Below are 6000 nucleotides of genomic sequence, written 5' to 3'. Positions count from 1 at the left end.
GGCGCTCCCTTCCCAAGAGGGCTTCCCGCCAGCTCAGCACGAGAGAGCTGGGTCCTTCGAGTAGTGACTAAATAAAAGGGACGACAGCGATGAGGCGTAGAGGGCTGCAGCTAAGCCTCTGGGCCCGGCTGCGTGGCAGGGCAGAGTGACCGCCCTCAAGTCCTTCCCTGGATGGCTCCTGCGTGGTGCCTGAGCTCCAGGGGCGTCTGCCTGTGGAAGGCACTGTGAGAGACTGAGGACAGAGCCACAGTGTGCCAGAAACAAGGGCCAAGCAAGCCCGTCCTGCTTGCAAGTCGGTCAGCACCGGCTGCCATCACGGCGTATCAGGAACCAGGTGATGTGTGCAAGGCAAATTAATTTTGTTCACATTTCTGGACGCTAAGGGTCCCAGGGCAAGGTGCTGGCAGGGCGTGCTGGTTGCGGGTGAGCCCTCCCTTCCTTTGTGTGCGCTCTTAGGAGGCAGATGATGCGATTGGATTAGGCGCTCACCCTTACTACCTCATTTAGCTTTAATTATTTCCTTAAGGGCTGTATCTCCCATTTCCACACTCACCTTGGGAACACATGGGGGGCCAGGTTAGAATGCTGCGGCGTGTGTGGTGGAACGCTCTCTCCTGCCTCTGCAGCAAGGCAGGTGTGGCAGAGGACAGCAGGTGCCAGGGATGAGGATGACTACTGAGTAAGGGGCGTGGCTCGGGGAGTGAGGTCTGCCTGCTGCAGGGAAGGTCCTCGGACCACTGTCCGCGGATCAGCGATAGGCAGGAAGGAGCCAGTGGCTCCAGCCCTTGGCATCGGAGGTGAGGTGTGTTTGGAGATCGTGAAGGTGAGCGTGAGTGCGTAACGGCTCACAGGCACAGCAGCCCACTCGAGAACTCTCGCAGAGGGAGGAACTCTCGAAGAACCGGGTTCTAGTCGCTTCACCTGGAGCGGCCTAGTTTCATTTTCCAAAATCCCACACCTTTCTCAGGCTTGGGAGCCAGAAGCAGCCCAGGAGACCGACACGGAGAGGTGCCGAGGGAGACAGAAGGTAGCACGGGCTGATGGCCATGGGGGTTGACCAAGGGGAGGAGGGGACACCACGCCCCCCAGACGCAGAGTTCCAGAGATGCTAATAAACCCGGGGGTACATTTCATCGTGGAGACTGTCATGTGGCTCCGTGGTTTGTCACTGTTAAATCCTTTAATGCCAGGTGGTGTTTGCCCCGACACAGGGGTAAGGGGAAACGTGGCTACAGTCCTTGGTCATGAGGTCCCGCTTCGGGATCAGGAGTTCCCAGGCATTGACACTTGGCACAGTGGAGCTGGCAAGAGGCCTGCTGGAGGGCCCCCCACCCACCCACTGCAGCCCCATGAGCACCTGCACCAGGACCTGCGGTTAGCCCCACCGGGTCCACCCAGCCAGCAGCCTTTCCACAAGCCAGTGAGGATTGCGATGGAGCAGGATTATAATTGGCAGGTCTGTACATGGGTAAGAGATGGAGGGAGAGGAGAGGCAGGAGGGCACCAGGAGCTCACATGCAGGGGAGGCTGGGCCTGTTTGCAGTCAGTAGAGGAGGGATCACAGATGGAGAAACTAAGGAGGACTCAAGCTGTCATTCAAGTTCAAGAACCTAGCAGGCCCTGCCTAAGTCATCTAGAAAGTGTGCACATTGCACCAATTTCACACAGTTCCGTGTCCCTGGTAACCATCCTGGGTGGATAGGCCTAGCCACTTCATCGGAGGCCAAGATAGAGCAGGAGGCAGCAGGACAAGTTTGTGGGGGCAGCATATCCGTGGTGGAGGAACTCCCGGCCCACCCTGAAGGCCTGTCTCTTTCCAGCCTCATATGGAGCCACGAGCTAGAATGCATGCCCAAGTTATTTAACAGCAGGATGACCAAAGCAGTCTGGTGTCCTTGGAGTCGAAGAGCCATTGGTGAGCTGGGCCGGGGAGCATAGAGATGCGAATTCAGACAGTGTCTTGAGGGGCCAGTGGGAGAATCTGTGTGGGCACAGCTGACAGCCTGGACATGAAGGTCAGCAGGGAGGGCCTTTCTGCCTCAGTGGTCAATGAGCTCAGAGGCGCAGCTGAGTTCCCCTGTCCTGAGTCATCGGCTTCTCAGTGCCCTCACGGTCCCAAAGCCCCATGTCTACATATATTGTATCATTATTATTTATTGTACCTGGGTTAGAGGTCAAAACTCAATATTTTGGAGAGAAGGATATTTGCAAGATTTGTTACAATTGTAGTGGTTGTTAAAAATAGCTCTCCGTGTTGGAGCACAAAGGGTAATATGTCCCAGGATTGCATTCCAGGTGCCGCAACTCATTGTGAGAGTGGGAGAGCCAGCCCTGGGTCTCAGATCGTGGCTGGTGCCTCTGGAGACCCTAGTCCCCAAGACTCTGCAGGCCAGATGGCTCTGCCTTTGCCTTGCAACCTCAGCAACCACAGAGACTCAGCGGGCCTTCTGGTGTCGGAAAAGCAGTCCATCAGGGCCAGCTCACACAACTAGACTGCCCCAGAAGTTTATAAACTTCAAGCTCCTTTTTACTCTTTGACAGGGGTTGGCTTACGTTTTACATTTTAGGCTTTGGGGCCCAGTTTCTGTTGCAATTTTTTATAAACTATATAAATAAGCATGACTATGTGTCAGTAAAACTCTATTTACCAAAACAGGGAGCTGACTATATTTGGCTCACGGTCTATAATTTGACCTCTGATAGGAAACATTCTCTGTAATTTCTCATCTTAACCTCCTGCCATCAGCCAGACAACCTCTATTTCCTCCCTACATGGGGAGATGGGAGGAGCTTGAAGTTCAAGGTGTTCGTTTTTATAGATCTCACTAGGGGCTGGGCAAAGGTGAAACATACAATGATTAATCAGCATTGGAAAGCGCGTTCAGGTACAGGTTACTGTAGAGAGTGCTACGTATCAACAGATGGGCCGGCACTGTGGCTAACTTGGTTAATTCTCCGCCTGCGGCGCCGGCATCCCATATGGGTGCCGGTTCTAGTTCTGGTTACTCCTCTTGTAGTCCAGCTCTCTGCTGTGGCCCGTGAAGGTAGTGGAGGAAGGCCCAAGTGCTTGGGCCCCTGCACCTGCATGGGAGACCAGGAAGAAGCACCTGGCTCCTGATTTCGGATGGGCGTAGCTCCGGCCATAGCGGCCATTTGGGGAGTGAACCAAAGGAATGAAGACCTTTTCTCTCTCTCACTGTCTGTAACTCTACCTATCAAATAAATTTTTAAAAAAAGTATCAATAGATAAGTCAAACTCCAAGACTGTGTCACTTCCACCAAGCAAATGTGGGAATGGTGGAACAATTCAACTCAAGCTGTACCCTAAATAGAAAATAGGTCTCAAAAATGTTTTCAGGTAAAAATTAATGATATCCTTAGCTGGAAGGAGGCAGGAAAGAAGGGAATATCCTCATATTCTTAGAAGTGTATCTACAAATCATGTTGAATCTGTTAAAAATTAATTAAAAATTAAAAAGGACATTCCTAGATAAATTTAAAGAAATGTAGCTTGGGGGTGAGGGAATGGGTTCTTGGTGTGGCTGCTAAGTTGCCACTTGGGATGCCTGCATCTCATATCAGAGTATCTGGACTTGAGTCCTGGCTTCCCTGCTTCTGATTCAGCTTCCTGTTAATGTGCATTCTGGGAGGCAACATTTGATGGCGCAAGCACTTTGGACACCTTGATAGAGTTCTGAGGTCCTGGCTTCTGCCTTGTCTAGACCTGGCTATTGCAGGCATTTGGGTAGTGAGCCAGTGATGGGTCTCTCTCTCTCTCTCTCTGTCTCTTTCTCTTGAATTTCCCTCTCCCTGCATTTCAAGTAAATAGAAATAAATAAAAAGTATTTATGTAGATGTAATTTTTACTAGATTGTCATTTTACCTATCAGCTAGGGATAAGACCAAATACTATAATTTTGCATAAGGATATATGATAAGATTCATGGGTTTTGCTGAGAGATAATTGAGAACTACCTTTTTGGTTTAAAATTTATTTATTTGATAGGCAGAAAGAGAGCAAGACAGCGAGAACAAGAGGGCAAGAGAGAGCACTCCTCTCCACTGGTTCATTCTCCGAAAGTCCGCAGCCAGGAGCTAGGAATGGAGTGCAGGTCTCCTCAGTTACTTGTGTGAGTGCCGTTGACCCCCAGGTGTGCATTGGTAGGAAGCTGGAGTCAGGAGCAGAGCCGGTGATTGAACTCAGGCCCTTTGAAATGGGACACAGGCGTCTGAACAGCAAAGTCCAACAGCTGTACCTCAGTGTGGTTTTAATTTGGGTTTTTCTTACTAGGAGGGAGAGGAGCATCCTTTCATACATTTTAAATTTATCTCTTGTTGTCTGCTGCCCTTTGTTTTATTGGGTTGTTGGTATTTCCTTAGTAACACATTAAGTTCTGTGGAGGCTAGTCTTTTTGAAGTTAGCTGATTTTTTTTTTCCAATTTGTTCCTTGAATTTTAGTTTCCTTATGGTTTTTTTTTTAAATGTAAAAACTCTTTTTTACCGTCTATATAGATCATTCTTGTTGCTTATTCTCTGAAATATAAGTCATGGAGGAAGATTTTCCTCCTTCCCAAGTTATAAATATATCTATTTTTCTTTTAGTTCTTATATGGGTTTCATTTTTAAATGTTTAAATCTCTGACCTATTTGGAAATTATCTTGGCAGATATTGTGAGGGTGGATTCAATTTTATTTTATTTTCTAAATGACTAGTTGTCTCACCCTCATTTATTAAAAAGTCATTTTCCTCTATGATTTGAGATGCCATTTTTCTAATCTATCAAATGTTCATGTGCACTTGGGTCTATTTCTAGATTTTCTATTCTGTCTATTCACTCATGTGTGAATTTTAAAGGATGTTTTAAGCTTAAAGGATTATTTGTACTTTAATATATTACAGGCTAGTCTTTTTTCCTTTGTTCTTCTTTCATTGGTATATCTATGGCTATTTTTTCTTTTTGTTCTTTCAAATGAACTTTATAACTAGCTTGTCGAACTGTAGAAAATAGCTTTCTGGGGGGGGGGGGGGGTTTGGGTGTTTGGCCTCGCAGTTAGGATGACACTTGGGACACCTGTACCCTGAACGGGGTTTAAGTCCTGCCACTGCTCATGCTTTCATCTTCCTGCTAATGCAGACTCTCGGGAGGCAGCAGTGATAGTGCAAGGGGCTGGGTCTCTGCACCCTCGTGAGACCCAGTTTGCGTTCTTGGCTCCCAGCTTTGACGTGGCACAGCCCCAGCTCTTGTGGCCGTTTGGGGGAGTGAACCAGCAGGTGGGAAATTTCCCTCTCTGTCTGCCTCTCAAATATATTAAAAGAAAAATCAGAATTCTATTGATATTTCTGTTAGGATTGTATTAAATTTATGAATTAACAGTGATTTGAGATCTTTAATGTTGAATCTTCTCCTTCAAGTATGTGGTATTTCTTTCTATTTGTTCATATCTACAGTTATATCATTCACACATATTTATAATTTTCATTTTCCTCAGCTCAAATAAAGTCCTTAAAAATTTCTTAATTAGTAAGTCTGCTGGTGATAAATTATCACTTTTTTAACCTGAAAATGTCTTTATTTTACCTTCATTAGTGAAGAATAATTTCACTGTACAGTTGTCCATAAGTATACAATGAAAATTTTCTCACACCTCCCAAAGATACCACATTCTGCTGATGCTCAAGTCCCTTACATAAAATGATGTAATATTTTCATATATTCTATGAATACTTTCCCATACACTTTAAATCATCCTCACATTACTTATAGTACCTAAGACAATGTAAATGAGGTATAAATTGCTGTTATTGATTAAGAAATATTAAAAAGTCTTTTTGTATTCAGTACAAACACAATTAAATTGTTTTTTCAATCTACAATAGGTTGTATCTATGAATTCAAAACCCATAAATATAGATGATCAGTGGTACGTAGAGTTCTAGATTGACAGTACTTTTTTGTTTTCAGAATATTAAATATGTCATTCCATTAAACTGTGAGTTT

At 46.0% G+C, this 6000-nt stretch overlaps 1 long non-coding RNA gene across 7 annotated transcripts in view; it reads left to right on the top strand.

The window, feature by feature from the left end:
• The first annotated feature begins 642 nt into the window (after window positions 1-642).
• The window catches only part of LOC127482941 (uncharacterized), a 78219-nt gene continuing 72861 nt past the window's right edge, over window positions 643-6000 (top strand). The window contains exons 1-3 of one of the 7 annotated variants that reach the window (XR_016233113.1): window positions 646-823; window positions 968-1027; window positions 1821-1915. This is a non-coding gene — a long non-coding RNA (uncharacterized LOC127482941). Of the gene's footprint in view, window positions 1028-1820; window positions 1916-6000 lie in introns of all 7 variants that reach the window. The other 6 variants (XR_016233118.1, XR_016233117.1, XR_016233115.1 and 3 more) reach the window with 6 other exon arrangements.

This window comes from Oryctolagus cuniculus, chromosome 4 (assembly GCF_051225735.1).
Source record: "Oryctolagus cuniculus isolate XC-2025 breed Fujian yellow rabbit chromosome 4, ASM5122573v1, whole genome shotgun sequence".
In the NCBI taxonomy this organism is placed as follows: Eukaryota; Metazoa; Chordata; class Mammalia; order Lagomorpha; family Leporidae; genus Oryctolagus; species Oryctolagus cuniculus.
This window is presented reverse-complemented; position numbering and strand designations above follow the sequence as displayed.